The sequence below is a fragment of the Epargyreus clarus genome, unplaced genomic scaffold (genome assembly GCF_041222505.1).
Source record: "Epargyreus clarus isolate Ecla_fem2 unplaced genomic scaffold, WU_Ecla_fem_2.2 ptg000019l, whole genome shotgun sequence".
Classification (NCBI taxonomy): domain Eukaryota; kingdom Metazoa; phylum Arthropoda; class Insecta; order Lepidoptera; family Hesperiidae; genus Epargyreus; species Epargyreus clarus.
The window spans coordinates 1,422,156-1,449,663 of record NW_027332227.1 but is presented as its reverse complement, the minus strand read 5'-3'; the positions used below and the strand labels follow the sequence as shown (position 1 = coordinate 1,449,663).

Here is a 27,508-nt window from a genome sequence, read left to right as displayed (position 1 = left end):
CCTTCTAACTCGTGCCCTGAGAAAATAATAGGAAAACGATATACGGGACCACAGAGAAACATAATAGAATAAGTCAATATTAAATAAACATAAACCTACATTACGTAAGCATATTTTTTTTATGAATCAAATTTTGAATTTCTGCAATTAAGTTTCCGCGTGGGCTGACACCTACAAGGACTAAAGAATTTCGAATGGCACCCAATCACTGAAAATAGCGTATTTCCTGCTCAAATTTGTGAACTGTGGAGTTCATGTCCTTAAGCTAAATGTCAGTAAGGCGTGTACAGATTTTTAAAAGGTAACAGTAGTTGGGAAGTGGGTGGTCGTGTCATGTGGTGATTGTAAAATGTATTTATAACTTTTTATATAGGAGTAGCACACTAGTATCCAGTACGCCTTATCTTTATAGTTGAACCAAATGATAAAACAGACTTGCCTGAAGGAAACTCGTCAACGTTGCGTATGGAAATTTGCAACACCAGAGGAGTCGCCAATGCTTCACAGGCTTTGAAGGAGAGCTTTTTTTGCACCTTTTTGAAGAGCCTCATGTCATAGCGGTCCGGGAATTCCTCAGGAAGAAGCTGTGGAGGATCGCCACGAGTCCAGTTAAACCTGATGATAAGATGGCAACTGCTATGATAAGAAGATGATGTTGATGATAAGGTGCATAAGATCTACGCAGCTCTGGTGTACTACTTTAGGTTGTCGACAGATGCGTTCCTATTCCTAAGGACAAAGTAACGCTTCGTATTAGTATCTCTCCCTTAACCCATGCTTCCTATAAGTATAGCGATGATGCTTCCGAGTTGAGCCAAGTGGAGTCCACCCTTGAAACTCGAAAAGGGGTTAAAGCACTTGTGATCAGTCATAGAGGCTTCTAGATTCGATCTTCGCAACACATAACTTAAAGCTAAAAATCTAGAACTCTTTGGTCGATTATAAATGTATGCTTGTAATGTATAGTTTTGGCGTATGCAGTTGTCTCTTTTCGTGGCAGCTACGTAATATATAGATAGTGTTATTTATATATCTCCTTATATTTATTTGTATAAATATTACTAGTTTTACGTCGAGACATGCCAGGGTCGACCCCTACCTTCAAGAATCTGGTTTTCCGCTAGCGGCTGCCTTTTGACCTCTACTATACATAAAACAGACTTATACCTTGAGGTCATTCACTTCAACTCAAATGTCAAGATAGGGCGAGGACTTATCGGTGAAATAATTCAAGGGATTGACTCATCCCTTGTAATATATCTCTTGGAACAGGAAGGAAATGGAAAATATCTTGCCGCGCAGGTGCAAATGTTAAGTAAGCTTTTTTGTTGTATTCGATAATGAAAAGGTTGTATTCACTATATTTTTAAATTGTACAAGTACGAAATGGTTATTTTGTGCGCCTTATGGTAAATGGTAACGTACGTTCCTAGATCTTTAATCTACCGCGATAAGATCCTATCTGAGGTTGGAAGTACATAGATGCGTTGCTATTCTCGAGGATTGTGATACATTTATATTCACACCCAGAGCCCTCAAAGGGAAAAAGCCTTATACGACACGTAACACTCGTGTTATTGTATGAATGATGGTAGTCATTAATAGATTACTCAGCCGGAGATCGAATCTGAGACGCTCTTCACATCGGTGTTAATGAATCATAGAGTCGACAGTTCAAACGTATATTAGACTATCCTTAATAGCTCATTTAGATAAAGTGTACTTCAGAATTATATGCTATAGGTTCAATCACATTACGTCATAGATTTTCAACGCTTTCAAATCGAAGCTATAGGTTAATTCAGCCATAAACTTCCTTTGGTCGAAAAGGTCATCTCTATAGCTCTTATGCTAATATCCAGATAATAATAGGATTCACATGGAGAAAATACCAGTACGGAAGTACCTGTTACCTGTTACAATGCCCTTGTGTCATTGGCGTGTCAAAAATAAAATGTAAAAGCAAATAATATGGAGGTATTCGAGTCTCCCGTCGATTATTTCTTTATGGATATTATACGTCTTGTCTTTGAGTGAGGAGGGTGTAGGCTATAGTGTACCATACATATTAAGGTGGTAGAACCCTTTGTGGTTCGGTTGACTCCGGCGGCACCACCGCCACACCTATTTCTACCTAATAACGGCAGTGTTAGGCGCTACTGTATTACGTTTTGAAGGGTGTGGTAAGGGAGACAGACTTTTCCGAGGCGTTCCAGCTAATCTAGCCAGGAATATCTAATCCTATCTGGGGTTGATTACAGATGTCCATGGGCGGCAGTAGCCACTTACCATCAGGTGGACTGCATGCTCGTCTGCTACTCCTATATTATTAAAAAAGATTACCAATTACGGATTGGTAGACTTCGTACATTCTTTAGAACTGTAAAAAAACTCAAGCATATAAGTTTCTTCACGATGTTTTTCTTTACCATTTAAAAAGTGATAATTGATATTTTCTTGATATGCACATAATTTAAAAAACTCAGCGGTGGCTTGGGACTTGAACCTTGGACCTCCCGAATAAGAGACCGAGTTTCTAACTATTGTAAATTGTAAATTAACAAACCAATTACCAATTATCCTCTTTAAAATCCCAAGGTTTCAAAGCATGTAGAGGTAGTGGTTCTGAAGATGGTCACGCACCCAATAAATGACCACGCACTGGTTGTTCGATACTTAAATTGTGTTGCTATACAGAGCATGATATTGTGTTGAATTCCAAATAGTAATAAATTGTGTTTACATTTAACGAATTCATTGGCGCGTTACAATTTCGTCATCTTATATGTGTTATGGGATCAATGTACCTGTTTGAAATCGCAATACGATGTAATTAGCGATAATTACATTGGAAAGGCCTCAATCGAGATCGAACCCGCGTCCGACCGGTTCTCCCAACCTTGAACTCGGACCCTTAAATTGATCTCTTATATAATTTGGTTGAACTACTGAAATGCATGTCGGAATTTTTTGATAACACAGATTATGTAAATGGTAGAAGGTGCGTAAGAAACGTAAAACTTAAGTAAGGAATAAATTTACTTATAATGAAAAAATGTTTTCAAAAACGAACTTTTTAATGCCTTGATTTTGCTTAATATTCTTTTGAGAATACCATTTCATTCGATACCCATATTATGAGGGTACAAAAAAAAAAACCGCGATATTGCGGCTCCTATTGGACTGACGATGGCGTCACTAATAATACATAGTCATCCAAAGGTATGCATACTATATTTATCTTATACATAGATTAGTAAAGATTACTCACTCCTAACAAGAAAATGTACCCAGTTTTGAGAATTGAAATAGTTGCGTAAAAAAGTTTTGCCACGTCTCCGTGCTAAAATGTCCCTAAAATATTTGAAATAATTATTTATTTATTACGTGAATTATGCAGTATTAGTTATTTATCCGTAAATTTTCTCTAAAAATGTTTTTATTTGTCAAGAATTCAAAAAAAGAACTTACTAAAATAAGCCGTTTGTGGCTTCATTCAATTTCAAGGCGGCGAAGTATCTTTACTAATCTATGATCTTTTAGCTTATTTAGCAATCAATTTCAAATTTAAAATTTTATCTTTTATAAGCATGCAAAATACCATTACAAAAGCAATATTCGTTTTTTACTTAAATAAATACATTTTCATTTCTCTATCTACTCGTTTCCCATAATCTGTGGCTGTTGTACTTACAAAAAAAGAAATGCTTTTGTAAACCTAATGTGCTCAAGTTAAAACTGGTTAATTGTGAGTTCCTGGTTTTTACTACAATTTAAGCAAGTAAATTTATGTATAATGTGTGTATTTACTTAATATTCTTAATATTTTTTCGGAATTTAGAGCAATTTCGTTTACATATGTAATAAAATTTTGACAGACAGAATATTTTCCTATAATTTTCGTAATATAATAGCATCTATTGATCGAAAACAAGTAACAGTAAAATTAATAGTAATATTAATTTTACTGTTACTTGTTTTTTCATTTCAAAATTCAGTTATATACATTATACCTTCGTCTTGGGGTCACGGAAAAGCATATGTACGAAATTTAAATTTATTTGATCCAGTATTTTCGGATCAAATTTGCTGTAGCAGACAGACAGACACACGAGTGACGCTACAAGGGTTCCGTTTTTTGTTTTTTTACATACGGAGCCTTAAATATATGATGTAAAATATACTTAAGATGGAAACCCCAGACTTTTCAAACAGCGACCGAATTTCATACCACCGAGGTATCGCTCTATAAGTTACATAATAAGCTAAGCATATTTGATGAGCGGTTAACCACATGCAGTAGTTAGAATCGGAGCCACCGCAAGACGTAGAGAGCATTCACCGCGACCTAATCATATTACTCTGTACCACTAATTACAATGCAATACAATGAATAGTGTTGGATGGAATTAATATTTATATTTTACTAGCTGACCCGGTAAACGTTGTGTTGCCATATAAATAAAAAAAATTTAAGGGTGAACAACCCTTATCACTTAGGGGTATGAAATATAGATAGTAGCCGATTCTCAGATTTACTGAATATGCATATAGAATTTGGTGAAAATTGGTAAAGCCGTTTCGGAGGAGTACGGTAAGTAACATTGTGACACGACAATTTTATATATAAGATAAACTTACAAATACTTAGTCACAAACACATGCTAACATACACGCACACACGTAAATTCCCACATGCGCACACATACACATACACGAAACATTAGGTCGATTTTTAGTTTACCACATTTCTAGAATTTTGACTACTGCGACTACTGGGGCAAATATTGTCCTCAATATTAATGAATTTAAATACACTTGTAGGTATGTAATTTTGTTTTTTTTTTTGTAAGTTTTAAATTAAAAATTAAATCGTATATCAAAACTGATAGATTCCATTGTAATTTGCGTTTATTCCTGTCTGTCCTGACTTTTGACCAGAGCATACAGTAATATGTACCTCATTGCTACGTATTATATTAAAAATCTTCATAAGCGTTATATTAACCGTAACTAAAAGCCCTTAGATAGAACAACGGACAACACTTCAAATTCATTAATCTACTTCGAATCATCTGTAATATTTTCATGAAGTTAAAGAAATATATGTTTAAGTTACGCCTCAAATATTTTATTCACTGCAATCACTAAGAAGGAAATGTATAACAAATGCAAGACATTCATAATTATGTTTGTATCCTTGCTCTGTTTTAAAAGTAACCGTTCATTATTACTTATTAGCAACCAGAACACGTTTTATAAGAACAATTATTTCAACAAATATTATGTTATAATTTAACAACGAAATTTTATAGACCAGAATAAAGTATTTCTCTCTTTGTGTTAAGAAATTGTTGCTTGAAAAAGATTTATATACCTACGAGTGTTAAATGTTAAATCGTTTTAAAAAGAATATTACAAAAAATTCGCCAAGTGCGAGTCGAAATGGCACACCGAGGGTTCCGTACCACCAAATTTTTATTTGTCTTTTTTATTTTTAGTATTTGTTATTATAGCAGCCATATATAAATTGAACTGTTTATCTATTACGGTTCAATATATAAAGCGAAAAACGCTGAAAACTAGCGGTTTCCTCTATGGCAACCCCCCATTTAATCTGAAGATTTGTTTATTTTTAGAATTTTCTGTTTTAGAAGCTATCATTGTAAATTATCAGTGAAAACTTCGAGAATTTATAAATTACTATGCCAGAGATAGAACCTTGTGACAGACAAACAGACGGACAAACGGACAAACGTTTAGTAATTATTAGTAATTAGGAATCTGTTTTTACCCTTTCGGTACGGAACCCTAAAAAAACATCAAATCAACTATGGATGTACTTGATATTTATTCAACCGTACATCAATAACATGCTAATAAGTTATTTATGCATTACTTATTACCCACATATTTACGTACATACAATAGTTCAAATCCAATCAAATGAGGTATTTGCATGAATATAGTAAATACAGCTATTACAATAAAATTGTTCTCTATGTATACAGGTATGCATTTGTAAGATTTATAAATTAGTTATTGTTATATTGTTTAAGGTATAATTGTATTTCAGCAAACTTACTATCTAATTACTTTAGACCTAATCCCTCATTTTTATATGAATTAATATAAATCTAGGCTTCTTTTACAAACCTAATTGTGTTCTCATAGGTTTACGATGTCTATCAGTGTTCCTTTGTAGATAATGCCGGGACGCTGGTATCAATCGTCGGTGGTAATTTGTTAAACCCTTTTTTATTGGTTAAGAAACCCTCCATGGTCTCCTCTTAGCCGCGAGAGCAGCGGAGAGGATATGCCGGACTCCTACCAGCTAAAGCCCTAAGGTGATCCTCTGGACGTCCTTTGTTGGGATTGCGGGTAATCTAATAGCACTCGTCCGCGGCCCTGACGGTGTTTATCCACGTCCGGGCCCATCTCGGTTCGGGATGGAGCTGGAGCTACTCCATCCGCTCATCTTTGAGATGCGGACAGGAACACCGCGCGCGCCACCTTGAGGCTTGTTGTTTTTGACGTAAGACACCCCCATGTCATAACCAAAGCCTCCGTTATAGAATTGGGAAACCCTGGCCTACCTCCTAAATCTTACAAAAACGTGTGGACTGTGAATGAAAACTGTATGACACGAGATAATGAGCTAAATGTAGCAAAATGTCTTTAAACGTGTTTTACAACCTCGATTTCCGTAAATGACCTCAAGAAAAAGGTCTGTTTACGTCATTTCGTGTTAAAAGTAGTCACATAAACTAGTTGTATGGTGAGATGGTTGATGTCACGTCAGCTACGGACTAATAACATAAATGTAGAGTACGCAGTGAGAATATGCGTATGCAGTGCTAGTGGTTTAAACTTGGCCTCTCAATCGGGTGGTCCGAGATTCAAATCCCAGGCACCTCAGACTTTTCAAAATTATGCGCGTATTAGAAATAAAATATCACTTGCTATTGCAGTAAAGCAAAAACGTCGTAAGGAAACCTAAACGCTTGGTATTCCGTTACTCAAGTTTTTCGAATGTTAACTTTTCGTGTGTTTGTGCCAATTTGCAATTAGCCAACGTCATGAACTATGACGTTAATCCCTCTCCTTCTGAGATTCCCTTGACCCATTCCCAGTAGTGGGACAGTTTTGGGCTGGCAACAACCTTATCTAACCTTCTTTATTTCCTATTAAAGCCAGAACACTGTTTCCGAAATATACCTCTTGGAAGTGTATTTCCAGCCTAATAAATCAGACAGACACATAGATATTATGATATACGGATTGATCATACGAACACGATTCATATCTCTATAAACATTTAATTAGTAACGCGTAATAATGGTCAAAAACACTAAATACATATGCACTTACATAATGTATGTATATGCAAAGAATGTATGAGAACCTTGACCCCTGCCATATGACCTAGTCCACTTACATAATGCCTGCCAGTTATTACCATCCGTTTGAGCAATTATATGGTAATGTTACTTTGGCTCTGTTACTGTGGATTTTCAAACTTGTTACAAATTATGTGACTATAGTTCACTAACTATTCTCACATAATTTGATCTCACTAGATGTGCGAGGTAGATTTGAAGATAGAACCCTTTGTGATTGAACTCCAGAGGCACCATCGTTATTTCTATTTCTGCCTAATTAACAGTGTTAAGTTCCGTGGTGAAGTTTCGCTTTGAAGTATGTAGTAAAGAAGTTATTATCCGAGGCGATACAAATTAGGTGTAGCAACATCTATGGCCAATTTCAGTTAAGAATCTAATTTTATTTGGAGTTGATTAAAAATCTCTAAGGGCGACTGTAGCCTCTTACCATCAAGTGGACTACTTGTTTGTTAGCTGTTTCAATACTATAAAAAAGTTAAGCGGTGCGCGAGGTTGAACCGATTTACAATCTAAAAGTATTTGACCGTTTCAAGCACAATTAAGCGGATAGGATGTTGCTTCAGCTACGCGGCTTACGCAGGAACTGTGCTTTTCGATAGTCAACCAGTATCCTTAGTATGAGTTTTTACGTTTTGACAAAAATGACAAAATGACTGTTTTTGTATTTGTTTACGCATTTCCCATACATTTCCAATCAGTTCTGATACAGTCCGCTAGGGGCGCTGATTGTAAATGTATGAGCAAATACGTAAACAAATACAAAAACAATCACTTTTGTAAAAACGTAAAAACTCATACAATGGGCATAAAAATCATTTCTTTTTTAAATTTATCATACTCAGGTATATTTCCTTAACGAGGTAACATACGAAATGTATAGCATGAACTTGATTTTAATCACAATTGTAATAGTTACTTACACCGACATTATCGGTGATCTTAAACCTAATTATTTTCGTGTTAAAACAAGTAAGCGGTTAAAGTCGTATATCAAATGGCCATCGTGTTCCCTTGAACCGTCAGTATCGTATTTCGGGCTGTGTCGGTGTCGGTGACTGCAGTGGGAATTAGTTAAGACATGGCCGAAACTTGAAAGCCTAGTGGTTTGTAATTCGGCCACTCGGGCTGCTAGTACGAGGTTCAAATTCCTGCCAAGCACCTGAAATGAAATGAAATGAAATGAAATGAAATATATTTATTTTGTACAGGCCAACGACGGCACTTACGAATTGTCAGGTACAATATTTTTCTTAAACTACTACCGGATCGGATCGGACGTTTAATAACAACAGTTTTAAGGGTCGTGTTTTGATTTGAAAGATGTGTTACTAGGACATAATTGTAAGAAGTTCCAGGTTAGTCCGAATAAGCGCATCTATGACCCGTATCTATCAGTGTCAGTTGCCCTTAGACATCAGGTGAACTGCATGCTCGCCTACTTCTATAATACCTTCATCTGGTTATCGGTGCCTTTAACAATGTATGCTACGATTATTTTATTGACAAGTTACCGATTTTTTTTATTTTATAAAATAGCGGACATCTATACTTGGTTGTTACCGAAGTGCAAATATGTGTTTTAATTTAATAATATCTTACAGATAACCGATAATTTTAAAAAAATATACACTCTGTATAATATAATATAATTTTGTATACAGAGTGTATACAAAATTATATAATATCTAACAGTAAAACTGGACGTATTCTGGACCACGGCACAGAAAATAGTTATAAATACACAACAGTGTTAAAATGTTAGTGCGTAAATGAACCCAAGGTCAGCCAGGTCTACAAGTTTTGCTAATTTATAATATTGTAAAAAAATATGCATGTACGTAATAACTTGACGTTTAAAGCTGCACCTACACTGGCGCACTTTACTTTCTAATTTAAAATGGAAAATATTAGTTATTAGTTATCAATAAAACGAACAGATTGTTTAAAAAATATATATTTAAAAATTATCGTTACACAAATTGAGGCTGTTAGAACCAGAGTAGTCTAACTACAAAACTGATTTACAATATGGAGATAAATAAAAGTGTAGTTGCTCTGAAGTTGTTGCGAGGAGGTGTAGTCATACAATTTACTATGGTGACGCGATTTATTTCTATATTCAGAGCGGACTAGCAGTTTTACGCGGACTATACAAAACGTTTTTAAATAGGAAAATACAGACAGTTCAAAAATCATTAAAATGCAGTTAGGCCACTCTGGTTCTAGTAGCCTCAATTAATTATCCATTTCAGCCTGTTAAAAATGTAAAATATATTTGTAATTGATAAATTTCTATCGCTTCGTAACAATATATATATATATATATCTTTGTAACAATATTTTATAAATCAATATCAACGTAATAAATAGGTACTATTTATTAACTATTATTGATTTAGATTAATAGATTAAATAAATAAATCTATTAAAAATATATTAAAATAATAGATTAGAATATAAAAATATATTACAATAACCTTTTTAATACAGTTTTAAAGTTCTATTTATATGTTATTATTTGATTGTAAGCTTATTGTAAGTATTATTATTTGAACATACTGAATAACTTATACACTGTTAAGCAGCCTTTATACTTACAGATAATTTTAAGTTATTCAATATTATAATGATTTCCTACTTTATTTGTACTTATTTCCTTTCAATTAAACAAATTATTCAACCACAATAATTTTTGTTCGAATTACTTTTCGTGATAAAGCACAGACACTGTTGACATTGACTTGTTCCACCACTAAGAGGTTAGCGATAATATCTTAAAATAAATAGCATTAATTGGTTGCATACTAACAAATGTTCGCCTCTGTATCCAATGTTTCCACTAATATAAGCTTTTATCATAACTTTGATACATACTATTAAACTTTGATATAATAAAAAAATCTTCCTCCTACACAGTTGCCACTTGCACTCGTATTTAAATGTAACATCAAAGATACTCGTATATTCAAAACGATAACGTTGCAATAAAGTCACTGAAAATTATTGTTTTATGTTATACTTTGTTACAGTCACTTTTTATTTTAACTATTATTTTAAGTAAGAATTTTTATTTTTCTCCTAGTATTTGTCACCCTACGTTTTCTTATGATTTCTTATGATTCTTATTCAAATTCGATTTTTTTTCTATTTTCTTTTTACTCGCTTCACTCTACTCGCTTGCGGTGTTACAAGTCCTAACACTCAGCAATAAAAACAAGCGGCAAGGCCGCGCTCATTCTACTTGAACTTGAACACAATCGGAATCGAATCTGAACCTTTCTAATCTGCCACAAAAAGAATTAAAAAACCGCACGAATATAGACTTCTAATTTTGATAACGATTCGCAGTTGATTGAAAAAATTGAATTATCTCCGGTCGTTTATTTTAGACAATAGATGTTTTTATAGCGTAGCATCTACAACTACCTGTATTATAAGGGAGACAGACTTTTCCGAGGCGTTCCAGCTTAGTCCTCAGGGGTAGCAGCGCATCTGTGGCCGACCTTAGGTAGGAATATCTAATCCTATCTGGGGTTGATTACAGATGTCCATGGGCGGCAGTAGCCACTTACCATCAGGTGGACTGCATGCTCATCTGCTACTCCTATATTATAAAAAAAAAAAAAAAATGGAAGAGTTATGGTGGTAGAACCCTTCGTAGCTCTACTCCTGTGGCACTAAACACCTATTTGTGCCTAAGCACGGTGCGCTGTTGTGTTCTGTTTTGAAAGGTGTGGTAAGGGAGGCATACTTAATACTTATCAGGGACGTTCTAATTTAGTCCTCGGGAGGGAGTAGTAGGTATATCATCAGGTAGTAATCTTATTTGGGGTTGGTTAAAGATGTCCATGAACGGCAGTAGCCACATACTATCAGATGCAATCATCAGATGTAACACCAAAGGTGTGTAATGTTTTACATCTAATATAGGTAACTATAGAATCAATCTCATATATCAAGAAACTATATCACTTATGCTTACTGACATGTTTATCTAGCTCTACGTAATATATTAATTTATCAGCTGTAAAAAGGTAATTTTGCAGACCATTCAGTTTAAAGTTATTAAGTACCCACTTATGACTTTGACAAAAATGGTTAATGTATGCAAATCTTGTCGTATTACCTGCTGACCATGAAATACTATAGGTAATCGATTAACAAACTTTGATTTTTTTTATCCGGTCTCATTATAATATTGTGGTCATTAATTTTAGACCAGAAATTAGTTTCAGTTCATTTTAAGATACCTTTGTCAGTATGTGTAGCTTATGTTGTATTTTGGCTTAAGTTCAAATGTTACTTTGGCCTGTTTAATACCCTTAAAAATGTACGTTGGTTACAATTAAGGTAGTAGAACCTTTAGCGATTCGATTCTGGCGCGTCCTAGGGTAGAGTCTGTGGTAGCAGTGCATATGTTGCCGACTTCAGGTAGGAATCTAATCTTATCTGAGGTGGATTAGAGATACCCATGCCTCAGTAGCCATAAGTGGCTACTGATGGTATGCTGTCAAGACAGCATGCTCATCTGCTACTCCTATATTATAAAATATTTTAATATACATTTATAGATATTTAATTACAGCTACCTATAGTTAAAAAAGGCAAAATAATGTTTTCGGACATTCACTGCTTCAGCTTTATAAATTCTCTATATTAAAACGAAATACATCGAAACAATACAAAACACATTTTCATATCTCATTGTCCATAGCTTACGCAAGTGGCCTTGTCACGCAATCTGTCACGTGCGAGAGTGGATCAATTGTAGGTAAATTTCGCAGGCACTAATATCTTCGGCAATGGTTTAGATTTGAACAGGGTTGCCCCTTTGCAAATTTTGCTAAAAAATGGGAATGATTTTCTGATATTATTTTTATTTTATTTTTAAAAACTTTTTGCACAATTTACAGCACAGGAATGAACTATCAAATTATTATACCTGGAATCTAATGACATTTCTTATGTTAAAATCCATCAAGTCGTTTGGACTGTAAAGTGTGCCAAAGATTGAGACATACATACTCGTACATACGAGTACATACATACTCAGTTTACGCAGTCGCGTAAAAACACTTATTTATTAACATTAGGTACAACATTAATATAGGTGATACAATTCTCACTTTTTTCGCCGACCTACCCGTATGTACAGGGTGGCAAATTTACCTTCCTCCCGCCATAACATAACTTGTACAGTGTAATTGTAAAGGGCGACAAAGATTATTTTTGTATAAAACTTAATAATACAAACTTTGGATTAAATTTTAATCCTAGTTGATTGTAGATGTCTGTGGGCCGGATTCCCATAGGTACCCTATTTGGTACTCATTAAACTCATTTGATACTTAAATTTCACAAGGTGGAGTTTATTCCACATAAACGTATATAATACAAATACTTATACATATAAAATACAAATCTTCTATCACACCAACCCTATCATCTTGCGTGTAACAACATAGATGTTTTGTGAATGGCCATAGTAACCCAGTTTGCGATGGCCTGAACACTAAAGGTCACGAGCGGTGTCTGTTTATTTGTTATGCTTATTAGTTTGGGAATCTGAAAGGTGTCCAAAGTTCAAACAATTGGTTGAACGGTTAGAGACTAAAACATGAATGGATGTGTAAGCTGTTACATCCTTTTTAATACGCTTTTTATTGGTCAAAGATAAGGTCGTGTACATTTTTTGAAGTTGTACGTTAGACGCATATAGAAAAATTATTGTTTTTTTTAACTTTAAATCAATGGAAACAGTGTAGGTCGTAAAGGCCCTTTGTGGTTTGACGTCCGAGGCACCCCCGTCACATGTCTCTGCCTTATATCGGCAATGTTAAGTGCTGCTGTGTTCCGCTTTGGAAGTTGTTGTAAGGGAAACATACTTATCCGACGCGTTTCTACTTAATCCTCAGGGATAATAAGATAATACAGGTGGCCAACCTTACTAAGAAATCTAATCTTATCTTGGTTTGCTTACAGATGTTCATGGGCGGCAGTAGCCACTCACTAACAAGTGATTTTTGACTAAACGTTAACGGTTACGAATAACGGTATAAAAAGCTAATTTTTACCTTTTAGAATCAATCGAATTTTCATTTTTAATTAGGCTAAAATTAGATAGATTGATTAATAATAACAGGTGTTAATGATCAAAACAATAAAGTTTCACCCACTAAATAATTAAAAAGCCGATACCATCAACTACTCGTACATTCCGAACAATTAAGTAGTATACATTGCGTACTCATTTCAACTAAAGGCACCGAATTACCAATGCGTAAATTACCCAATTGGCGAAGACGGTTTTTCGTAACTTTCAAATGCATTATTATGTACGGTTACAGCAACTAATGTATACATGTTATATTGTAAATTAATAACATAGCTAGGTCAAGAACGAGGCGTCTTGACTACTGGGTCAGTGAAATATATCCGCAGTTATGTCTTGGGAAAAAAATATGTTTGTTCATTTGTTACGTTTATTTTTCTTAGTACAATAAGCTATAGTATTACTATTACACAACTTAAAATTATATAGCTAGTATATTTTAAGTGCTCAGATCTAATCCGTATGATATCTAATGAAGATCGGTTTATGATTGGGTGGTGTCTGTAGGCAATTCTTAATGTATTTTTTTGTGAAAAACCATAACAACCAGCCCTAATATTATATATTGCACTATACGCATAAAGTGCTACGAACCAAGGCCTCTTATTAAGTTTAATGACCAATAAAATATAATCCCATTGATTTTCTTGATGAAATCTTTTTGAAAACAATTGTGGTCGTGTCTCAATCTAGTAGCATTTAAGACAAAATATTGTAAGACAAATTTATATCTTTATCCTATAGGCGTATAAAAATAAATACTTTTAATTCCAGCCATCCAACGTATTGTATTCAACTTCCACTATAATCCCGTTATTTTCTCACCTAAGCATAATAATAATATATTGCTAGATACTCACGTGAGCTCTAGAAAAAGAAACTAGAACAGCAAATGCCAGGAGGCATCAATATATCAGTTTGATTTACGACCGACAATAAATATTTCGAATGATCTGTTGTAACCGGCACTAGCGCCAATGCCTCATTAAATAGTTTTTGTAATATTTACGTAGTATGCGTATAATAAATTAATTGACTGTCAAAAAATTGCCTACCTTAACATCTTTAAAATTAATCAGCATAATTTGTTCGCAGTTTTTATGCATAACCTTGTAAATTATGCAGTATTAATAGATGCGATATAAGTTTGTTTCATTATATTCGTTATGTGCTCTGAGGTCTGAGACTTGACTCCCAGGCATATTATATGTTATAGAAACTAATTTGCTCGTGAAAGCAATCGTAACAGAACCTTGGTGTATGTACTAATAGAATAAAAAATCTATTTCTTGACCCAATTTACAACTTTTATTATTCCCGCGCAAATACAACTCAAACGTCAAGAGAGTTATTTTTCTTTTTTATGCTAACTCATACAATCTTCATACCAGCCAGTGACTGAGCAGCCATAAATTGGCACTTATGATTATAAAAATAACACAAAATAATTAATTAAAATAATACGATAATTAAATAATTTGAATATATTTGTAGAGTACTAAGCCCAGCAGTGGGATTGAGATAGGATTAAAGGAGCTTGAAGAAGCTTAAAGGAAGCACAGTTTTCGATTAATATGCCGGAATCTTGCACATTTGGAACACAAAACAGACTTTTCAAGGCAGAATACTCCCTGGGGTAAAATATATATTTATAGATTACACTTAGGTTATAAAAATGAAATGTGAAGTATATTACGAGTATTATTTATGTTTTTAACATATACTATAAAATTATATAATTAAAACACATCAATCATTATTCTATTAACTCTGACCAGCCGCTGACCACAGAATATATTTCTGCTAATAAAATGTAAAGTGATTATTTAATTGGCTACATAAACAATTTTGCGGTTTTCTCACAATATTTTAAAATTGTATTTATTTTTTTGATAAAATAGCACCTATTTCGAAGAGATGCTCGTAAAGTTATTTTATCTGAGTTGATAATATAAAATTGTACATCAAATTTCTACATTTGATGTTTTATAGTTCTGATCTGTTCAAAAAAATATACTTTTTGTTAATGTTTCTATGTATAATCCTTTTTATTGTACAATTGTGAAAAAAAATCTGATGTCATGTTGAATTTCTTGTTTTTTGTTAATATTTATTTGTGTATTTTTAGTAACATATTTTATATTGACAGCTGATATACAGAGGGCGCTTCATTGATATTAGCTACGGCTCACAACTACGTGAGCCTCCTTTAGGATCATTAGGCTATGTATTAAGTAAATTACTACCCTATAGCATTATTAAATCTCTTCTGTATTATAATTTTAAAAGATGTAATAAAGCATCCCCCTTATATACATATGTATATACTTACATTTTAGAATAAGTTTACTTACATACAATGACTCAACTAAGTCCGGAAACGTAGCACTGTTTTTTTTTTTTTATAATATAAGAGTACCATACGAGCATGCAGTCCACCTGATGGTAAGTGGCTACTGCCGCCCATGGACATCTGTAATCAACCCCAGATAGGATTAGATATTCCTACCTGAGGTCGGCCACAGATGCGCCGCTACCTCTGAGGATCAAGCTGGAACGCCTCGGAAAAGTATGTCTCCGTTACCACACCCTTCAGACCGGAACACAGCAGCGCCTAACACTGCTGTTATTAGGTAGAAATTTGTAATAGATTTGAGGAACATTCCTATTCAAAAAGTTCTTTCTACCAATCACATATTTGTATAGAAACCCGAAATATATCGAGGAACAGCTGATCCATCTTAATCGAAATAAGACCCTGTACAATACAAGTAAGAAACAGTGCCGGTTCATTGGCTAAGGACGATATTCTCGAGCAATTTTCCGCCACTCCCTTGCCCCGGTTTCGAGGGGAAATAGACAATAGACAATCGCACTTTGTTTTGATAGGCTTACACACGAGAGCGGGTGATTGATTGTTCCCTAACATTGCAAGGATGGTAAATGATGTTGGTAGAAGCCTGGATAACATGATAAGTTGATTTTTTTTACAAAGCTCATGTGTGACTTTTGTCTTTTATGATAAGTTCAGTGCAAAATTCTGATACCATGTAATATCGTTAAAATGCTTTTTTTCACGAAACTTAACAAAAATTGTCCAATTTTTATCCAAAATGTAGATGGGCAGTATTTCACACGTTAGAGAAACAGAGATTAAGAACAGCTGATCCATCTAAATCTAAATAAGACCCTGTACAATACAAGTAAGAAACAGTGCCGGTTCATTGGCTAAGGACGATATTCTCGAGCAATTTTCCACCACTCCCTTGCTCCGGTTTCGAGGGGAAATAGACAATCGCATTTTGTTTTGATAGGCTTACACACGAGAGCGGGTGATTGATTGATCCCTGACATTGCAAGGATGGTAAATGAAGTTGGTAGTGGCCTGGATATAATTGTAATGTTGATTTTTTTTGGCAAAGCTCATGTGTGACTTTGGCCTATTATAGTAAGAAATATAAAAAAATCTGAGACCATGTAATGTCTTCATTTAACAAAAAAAAAATACAAAAAAATTACACCTCTATATTATACCACTATCTAATAGTGTTGCTTATAAACATCAAATTCTGGGAATTAATGTTATGTTTTTATCAAAATCGGCCTCGTAACTTCTTTCAGCATTTTTCGCTACTCCTCATAGTTTAGGATTCAGCCCTGAAGGCCTATTTAAAAAAATTAACCTGTGTATACGCACGCTTTTCATTACTTACTTACAAATATTATCTAAAATAACACTCATTATATCCATAAAATACTCCATTATGTAGTAGTTTCTAAAACACACCTACTCGTTTATTTAAACAATTATTACCAACGCATATATTTGTTACCAATCCCGCTCAAAAGAATAGCATTGCTCCATAAATGATTACATAGTACATACGGTGTTATAAATTACGAGCCTTTGTTATTAAATTACAGCTTACATTTTAGCCACTTTGGTAATAACATGCGTTGCTCAAACTTACAAAAGCATTGTTACAAGGTGTAAAGTTATCATTACAAGGATCGGTCTAATCTAACATTAATTATTATGATAATGATAAAATTATCAACTGCTTATTCATAGTTTTATCAAGTGTATTCAAATATAATTAATGATAATAACTGTAGCTTTGATTATGATCTAGTTCTATTAATTATTTATTAAAATTGATTTATAATATCTTGTAAGAGTGCTCATTGGTTTTATTCTCGCCATTTCGTTTATTTTTATTTTTGCCGTTGTTTTAGAATAGTTTCAGATACAATATGGTTGTGTAAAATAATTAACTTATTAATAATTAATCTACCTTTGCTCTCTTTTCATTGTATTAGCGAAATCACTCAATTCTAATTCATAATAAAAAAGTTAATCTACAAATGACCATTATTGCAAAATTTTCTTTATAATGTCTCGTTCTAACTTTATTGAACTACTCAGGCCAAAATGCTAAGGCCGGAATAAACCAATTTTAAAAACAAATTTTCACGTAAAAGAATAAATTTGAAATTAGACAATAATTTTGACATTTCAATTACATTCATATCCCTTTGACTTCAAATTAAATTTAAACTTTTGTAAGTCAGCATAACGTTAGTAAGTAAGGATCACTGAAAAATTTTGTAACTCACAAGCTGACCCGCCAAACGTTGTGTTGCCATATAAATAAAAAAATGTTAAGGGTGCAGAACCCTTATCACTTAGGGGTATGAAAAATAGATCGCAGCCGATTCTCAGAACTACTGAATATGCATATAAAATTTGGTGAAAATCGGTAAAGCCGTTTCGGAAGAGTACGGTAACTAACATTGTGATACGAGAATTTTATATATAAGATATAAAGTTCTTAAAATAACTTAAACTTTGTTAACTTAAGTTCTAAAGGAACCAGTTAAGGTTGCATCAAGCCCATAAACGGATATACAATATAAAACGGATATGAAATATCCCGAACCAAAATGGACGTTCAAATCTGGCGACCTCGGCTTCGTTTTCGCGGGTGACTAATGCACTTGCTATCTACCGTAGCTGTGTCGGTACTGGCGGTTATTTCCTGCCTGGTTTACATGGACCAAGTAATCATAGACTCCTAATTATGTTTTTATAATGTAGTGAAATTAGTCAAAAACTTCCATGCTACGGAGAACGCGATAAGCTTCCTCTTCCTCTCTCCCTCAGATTAAGATCAATTTTACTGCTTTTCATCTAAAGATCAGGCAATTAATCTTGTTGTAAATTGAAATTGAGCGGTTTAGAGGTGCTTTTTGACCATCAAAAAGGTAGTACGAACGGTGACCTAATGTGTGCGCAGTGCAGCGCTTGAGAGCTGCATCTAACTTCTGAAAAGTGGCTAAAAGTAGCATGTCAGCTGGGACCCTAAAGTAAGTTTTAATAGCTTTTGTTCTTACACTCAATTATCCGAATTTTCGATTATTCGAATACCTTATGACAACAATTAACCCGGTTAATCGAGTTTCCTTTGTATTAACCATATTTTCTATAAGTGCTTTACTCGATTCCGTTAAAGAATTTAAAGGCCAGCACTATAACACCATAAACATCCCATATTTTATTTTCTATAACTTGAGGTAAAATATGAAATTGTAAAAGGGACATTTTCAAGGATACTGCCTCATGGTTTCCGCATTCGTATCTAATATCATATATACAAAACGAGAAATATACATGTTATGTATGATTTGTATAATTTAAACGTCATTTAAGATCACATTCCTATGTATATTCAGATAATTGCTGTAAAGTGACATGTAAATCCATTACACGAAGGAAGTCATATCGAATATAATGACTTCTGTATAATTACAAGTAAATTTATATTATTTATAAGTAATTTAATAAACATTGTAATCGAATATAGCATTTAATTGCAAGAAGGTAAACCCTTGTATCGCCATCGTCTAAAAGCACTGTTAAGCGTTGTTTTATCCTGGTTGGTAAAGGAGGCAGCTACGCATAGCCAAACTTAATGTTATCCTATCTGAGATTGAGTGTATACATATATACATGGGCGGCAGTTGTTACTTACGAGTACCACGGGCGGACTGCACAGCGCACGTACTACTTGTTTAAAATAAAATAAAAAGTGTGACCCGTAGATAAATTCTATAAAAAAGCAAAATCTAAACTAACTACATAGAATAATTGGAAACTTCTGTAATGATTTGTTTTAGACTTTGTAGCAGATTTTTTTCGTTAGAGTTAGAACGTTTAGGTTTCCAATAATTACTCTTATAATAATATATCAACCATTTTCAAGACAATTCAAATTTCAAAACAATTCAATTCAAAACAAATTGCATCATACTCGTTCAAGGATAAACAGTTGACTCACAAAAAATAATTATTGGTCTTATTTAAACAAATTGATTGTAATCAGGATATTAAAGTAGTAAAAATCAGCACCTGCGTAGCTATGCGGCTGTATCATACTAATTACCTATAAGTTATGCTAGCCTGGTACTTGGTACTTTAGCTGCTATTGAGTCATCATTCCATTATTGGCCTAGGTTCTAAGAGGTCTAGCCCACAATTGAGTACGCTGTCCAAATACATATAGAAAACATTAAAAGAATTCAGACACATTTTATAACATTTTTCAACCTACATAAGGAAACCTGCTGAAGGTTTCCCCGAGGCCTTTATTTTTACCTTATAACAAGCGTTAATTACATCGCACATAACTTCGAAAGCTTTATAGTATAGCCACATGCCTAAATCAGTCAGATCCAATGTAATTTGTAAAAAAACATTTAAGTGATGTTTTGGGCGACTTTTTTATAGTACCACCTTCAGCTTATTTTAAGTTATAACAAAAGGATAAAAATAGTGATAGAATATATTAATAGTTAAGGAACGCCTCTCATTCGGGGAAACCAAGGTTTAAGTCCCAGACCTCTCCACTGACTTTTCAAACTTGTAGCAATTGGATAGTAATGGACTGGCGGTGAACTGCTTTGCCGTACTGCCTTCAAGTTTCAAGGGTGAGAAAGTAAGAAAGCAACATTATAATAATGCTATGCTAAGGCCGTTGGAAGTCCCGTGAGCGATAGGAATCGAGCGAAGTGTCCAGTAAAAGTGAAGGACGCTGGCCGGACGCTGCGCAAGCGGATCCGTGTGAACTAGATCACTCATTATGGTGCCTATAACCATCAAACAAACGTTGTGTCATAAGCGTCTAGATATAACGTTAACCACGAGGTGTTCTCAGAACCTCAGATGTAGTAATGCATCCGGCGCCAATCTTACTAAATAGAACCCAGAGTAGACTCTGTTAGATTCTTTTCTACTCTGGGTTCTATCTGAATATGTAAATGGTCGTGCAGTCCATCTTATGGTAAGTGGTCACTACCGCCTGGATATCAGTAATCAGCTCCATATACAATTGAAGTATTACTTGAAGCCGATCACAAACGTTGCAACTCCTGAAGAGTGAGATGGTCGCCAGGTATCGGAATCAGACGGTTGACGACAAATGTTAAAATGTTTCATCAAACATTTTTTGTCCTACTGATGCGCCTGGGTATTTTTCCATTCCCATAACTAGTAGAGTACACCCCAATTCGCAGGTGGAAGTGGAGTAAGTTAGTGGCAGCCTCGTGTCAGTAGTATTCAAATTCATATTGCTTTCGACAGGGTATAGAGACTGCTTTGCAATGCCACCAAGTGTTACTTGTGACTAGCAAGATTTAAAAAGAACTATAATAAATTACTAAACCGATTTTGACTAGACTTTAAACTTAAGACCCCGTATTCATATTTAGCACCTGTCACTGCCTCTGCAAAGGTCAGACGCTACATTAAGGACAATTCTACTTATAGGTACTATTAGGTAGGTGTAATTGTATTTTGCCGTAACGAATGACTAGCTATTTTAACAGGCACTAATTCTTCCCCTTCGCAAATTACTTTGTATTTTTTAGTCATGTCTGATTTAATTTATTTCAATTAACATTATGAGTAAGCTTTTACCTTCTCTTATTAGTACATAATTTTTGACCTTAACTTTGTTACAGGAGAGTGGTTATATGAAATTCAGACTCCTAAACGTCCAAGGTTCGAATCCTAGAGAAAGCTTTGGTTGCTGATATTTATGTAAATGTATAGATATACCGATGTTATTAGACATTTCTTAACCTTTAATAGAAAACCTATCCTGTCTCAGTTTCCGAAGCTTTTGTAATACTTACTCGTGATAAGCGTATTTTTCATACTATAAGTTAATTAATTAATCTTATGACATGATGTTGATGACTTACATAATTATAATGAATACTGTAATATAAAGTACACTTAACGGATTATCGATACATTAACGATATGCATCACGATAGATCGATAAAGCTATCAAGGTAACATCGAATTAGTTTGTCTCAATGACAGATAGCAATAGATTTAAGATAACAACAGATCTCTGGCAAGATGACGGGGGCGTTTTAAAATGGATGTAAAACATATAGATTATCAACGATTTGGCAATAGAAAGGAACGCTGACGGCTTCCTCAGGAGGTGTGTCCGCTCCACAGACTTAAAATAAGGCAGAAATGACACGAAGTAAATTAAAAAAACTATTTATAAGTATTTTACGGTAACTAAGTTTACGTTTTATGACAAAATAGAGATAAAGAAACTTGCTGCATGCAGCTCGTCTGATGGCAAATGCTTTCTGCCACCTTTGTTCATCACTAAATCAGATTACAGATTGAAAACTTATCTACTTCCGTCTCCGATACGTACAGTCAAAAATAATTTTAACAAAAAAATAAAACCGACTTCTATGTCACTACAAAGTAAAAAATAATTGAAATAGATGTTGGTTTAGTACATATTTCTGAAGTCGGCGCTCAATATATTTCGTTTGATAACAGCGTGTCCAATATGAGCGCCGACTTCAGAAATATGTACTAAACCAACATCTATTTCAATTATTTTTTACTTTGTAGTGACATAGAAGTCGGTTTTATTTTTTTGTTAAAATTATTTTTTTCACCCTTTTTAGTGATGATATGCTAACGTTTGTATTAATATTATGTAAAATTGTATAAATGTGATCATGAATAAAGGTAAGGTCTGAATAGATACGGATTGGACCCACCCGCTCGCTGGGCGCTGCCGCGCCCTTCTCGCTTAGTTTTATATTGTCTTATATGTTCCAACCTAACCTAACCAATTCTTTAAGCTTTATGAGATACTAATTATTGGCTAGGTTAGGTAGGAACAGATAAGTAAATAAATCAAACTAGGTGGTAAAACTCTGCGAGTGAACCGGTCCAATTTACCTTAATTCAATAGTTAAGAAAAGAAAAAGGAGTTGATGGTCAAATTTTTCATCATATATCTCTGTCTAGCTACTTCATTACAACAAATGTCTAATCTATATACTTTACATGGGAGGCACCTCTGCATCATCAGGATTGAAGAATTGAAGGTCATACTTTCCATCATATGTCTCTACTCAAAGACCTTATCATATATTCGTAAGCTCCAAATGCCTAAGTTGTATGGTTGAGGCAGGAGGCACTTCTGCATTATCAGAGTTGAAGAGTAGAAGGTCAAATTTTCCATCATATATCTCTACCTATCAACCTTATTGAATATTCATAAGCATCAAATGCCTGACTTGTATGGCTGAGGCAGGAGGCACCTCTGTATTATCAGAGTTGAAGAGTGGAAGGTCAAATTTTCCATCATATATCTCAACTTATCGACTTTATTAAATATCCATAAGTTCCAAATGCCTAACTTGTATGGTTGAGGCAGGAGGCACTTCTGCATTACCAGGGTTGAAGAGTTGAAGGTCAAATTTTCCATCATATCATGATAACCTAGACACTCAATGTTCATTTTAAGTTTCATGAGAATTGAGTGGGTAGAAGGTAAGTTGTCATAAAATATGTAAAAAGCAGGGGTAGTGATGATGAGTTCCACCCCATAACTTAAATTCTAATCATCAGAGCGTACTAATGTTAAGGTAGGAAAGTACCGCAACGAAACACCCTTTCATATGAAAAAAAGAAAATTAAAATTGGTTAAGAAATACTCGACTTATTCAAGTTTATATGAAATCGGGTTTTTCCAATTTTCCGGGAAAACTGGCGGAAATTTTCAAATTTCCTCGAAATGGGACCCCCTGTGAAACTAGCCGCATACAATGGTGTATGAATCATGTCGATCGGTCGCGGCATCGCGAAAAAATCGCCGAACAAACATAAAAAAAAAAAAAAAAAAAAAATATATATATACGGTCGAATTGAGTAACCTCCTCCTTTTTCGAAGTCGGTTAAAAACGTAGACAAACACTAAAGCTCTGTGGGAGACATTCCACATCTATCCTCTGTGGAAAAAGTAGTGATACCCTAGTGGTTAAGAAACTCGGCTTCTCTTGTAATCGAGGGGTCCGAGGTTCAAATCCCAGGCACGCACCTCTAATTTTTCAAAGTTATGTGCGTATTAGAAATTAATTATCACTTGCTAATCGGTGAAGGAAAGCATCGTGAGGAAACCTGCATACCTGAGAGATTTATAAAAAAATCTCAAAGGTATGTGAAGTCTACCAATACGCAATTGGCCAGTGCGGTGGACTATGGCCTAATCCTTCTCATTTTGAGAGGAGACCCGTGCCCAGCAGTGGGACAGTGATGGGCTGTTGATGACTCTGTGGAAACAGAGGAGTAATGTCTATTTCTTATGATCTCCCTGGTTTTGTCGTTGTTGCGAAACGATAGCGATTAACGACACGATGGCGATTAGCGACACGCACTTGGCACACTGTCATTTGACAATTGTGACATTGCTGATGGTCTATGTAGGGTAATGTGGATACCAGCACCCAGTATGCGAGCTTAATAGTGCATTTAGAAGAGAGCAGTTAGTTTTTATGAATTTTGATTACTACAGGGCTAAGAGTACATTTGTAGTTGCAAAATAAGATAAAAGTTGTAGACTTCCTTTTTGGTGACGTAGTACCTTTAAGAGGTTTAAAGGTTTAAAGATTTATTACAAGTTAAGTTTTGTTTCCTTTCTGAATTCCCAAAAACGCTTAAATAAATAAATGAATACCGCTTAAAGCTTTCTACACTCAGAGCCCCAACACTAGGATTCTCTGTATCGTGGTTGCTATGGACACACACACACGAATACACAAACACCCAGACCCAGAAACAAAGGACCTAAATTCATCATTTAGATATCTGTCTGACCGGGGATCGAACCCGGGACCCTTTGCGCCTCAGACCGGTATGATGACCGCTCCGCCACGTGGTGGCTTGAAATAAATAATTAGGTCAATTGTTTTTTATCGCATAAGCCCCCCTCAGTGGCCTTCCGCAGAGCTGTTAGGACTCGGGGGTATTAATTGGAAGGTGCCGATATTTTCTCAGCGCACCGCCTTCTCAAGCATTATCCGGGATAATTATTCTCATTCCACGACTGCAGATGTCACCTCGTAGGACGAGTCATATACCGTAGCAATATTCTGATCCCAAGTAACAGACACAAAGTAGGTACATAAACACCCAAACTTAGTAGATAAATCTAAACCTATTTACGTATTTACCTGAACGGGAATTGAACCCGGAACCCAAGCGCTTGGTAACCAACGCGGGTATATATTTTGCAATTTGTTCTATGAATGAGGGCAAAGTAAAATGCAGTTATAATCGGATAGCGTGTATAACGTAAACAGTACGCGACAGAGAGAGGCGTGCGCCCTTCGACCGGCTCCGGTTTAGAGGTTCCGGTAGCGCTGCCGGACCGGAGTCACTAATAATGGATATGGTAATATATGAAACGAAAGTATTCATATAAGTATATCTCAATTTATCAATTGAAGGTAGTAAAACTCTTTGTGGTTCGACTCCGGCACACCTATTTCTGCCTCATAACAGCAGCGTTAAGCGCTGCTGTGTTCTGATTTGAAGGGTGTGTTACTTATCCGAGGCGTTCCAGCTTAGTCATCAGGGGTAGCGGCGCATCTGTGGCCAACCTCAGGTAGGAATATCTAATCCTATCTGGGATTGATTACAGATGTCCATGGGCGGCAGTAGCCACTTACCATCAGGTGGACTGCATGCTCGTCTGCTACTTCTATATTATAAAAGAAATTGCTTTCTAATAAAAATATTTAGGGGTACGAGTCACCATACGCTATCAAGTGGACTCCATAACCAATTGCTACTTTCAAAAAATATGTAGTAACTATTAGGTACGCTCATTCTACTTAAAGCTAATAAATGCACCGTCCATTCTCCGAACATACATAGATCACAGTTATATGACACATAGCCGTATCGACATACCTACAGTAATTAAAACCTCATTCATGTATATATAGATATAGATTATCTGTATCGATACTACGTTAATTTATTGAACGGCATTGAAAAAGAATAGGTAGTTATTCGTGCCAGCATGTTATCTCTGCCCTTGAAAACCAAGTGCTATATAAATAAAATTAATGTTATTAACGTTTATATAAATTAAAACGCAGGTCTGCTTCCGGTTGCAAATCAAAAAGTTGATTAAGATTTGAGTTGTGAAACTGAGTTACACTGACATTAATAATTTTATGCCTTTTTTACTATATTAATTTGATTACTATTACGTGGTGTGTAATTATATCGATACAAGTGACTGTCTAGTGGGTAAATCGCGGCTTCTCAGTCGAAGGGGCCGAGATTCAAATCTATATGCAAAGTTATGTATGTGAAATTAATTGTCTTTTGCTTTAAAGGAAAATATCATGAAAAAGCCTGCATACCTGAGCGTCCTTAAAAAACCTTCTCAAAAATAGATAGATATATATCAGTACCGATGCTAATAATAAATGATAAATAACACAGTAGGAAAGAAATTCAAACCTTAAGTACCTATGTTTTATGCTACGTATGAATATAGAAGAATAAGTTTCATTCATTCTCATACTAACCCATGGAGGGTTAGTATGAGAATGAATGAAAATGTCATTTATCGTTACTTCCCAGAATTTGATCCTTATATAAACAACAACTTTGCATAATACAGGGTGTTTATTTTATTTCAAAATAAACTCGTTCGATTCCCTGTTAGGGTAATAATTGTTTTTTTAATGTTATGTAACCTTAGTGTCCAAATCGGCTTCGTGTCTTTTTTTAACATTTTTTGATAACCCTTATAGTGTCGAATTTTGCTTTCCGTAAAAAATCAGCCTGTATAATACTGGCACAAAATATCATAAAAAGAAGATGAAAACACAGAAAGAACAAATGAAGTCTGCACTCTGATTTTATTTTTTTACAAAAAAATCTCGCAACTTTCAACTTTTTATAGTGGGCGTTAAATAAACTTAAATCGCTTTTTACAGCAGAACTGAAACCATACGAAAGGACAATGGATCGTATCCATATGTCAAGGTTTCTACGCCTTCGTGAAATGTCAACGCCATATCGCGCCGTGGACCATGCTTTACCCTTATTACCGCCATTGACTTAGGTCAGTGCACTTATAATTTGTATATTAATTCAAATGTGCTCTAAATAATTTCTAGGGGCTTTTATAGGTACTCCGGTTGAGTTCCGTCGGAGATCCAACAAGCGCTGCGGCCGCCCACCGGGAGGGTTTTAGTGCGGTAAAAATCCCACATAACCCGGCGTCGCTCCCACGTCGCTGGGTGCCTTTTGAAGGTTTCCCCCTCGAGAAAAAGGGACTTTTATAGGTACCTAAAAGCTTTACACGCTTTACACCTTCACAAGGATTCCCTGTATTGTGGGTACCATGGACACACAAAAAGACGAATACACACCCAGACCCAGAACAGATTTCTAAATACATCCAGATATCTGTCTGGCCGGGGATCGAACTCGGAACCCTTTGCGCGTCAGGCGGTATGCAGACCGCTCGCGGGTGTTTTATACATGCGTAAAGAATGCTCTAGTTGTTGCAAAATAAAGACCTCAGTGGGCATGCTGCTTTAATCATATATTCTGAAGGTGGTAGAACTCTGTGTGGTTCGA

General features: G+C 35.0%; 1 protein-coding gene across 1 annotated transcript in view; it reads left to right on the top strand.

Moving 5' to 3' along the window:
- The window catches only part of Ance-3 (angiotensin-converting enzyme Ance-3), a 198,458-nt gene that overhangs the window by 137,287 nt on the left and 33,663 nt on the right, over nucleotides 1-27,508 (top strand). The window lies entirely within an intron of this gene.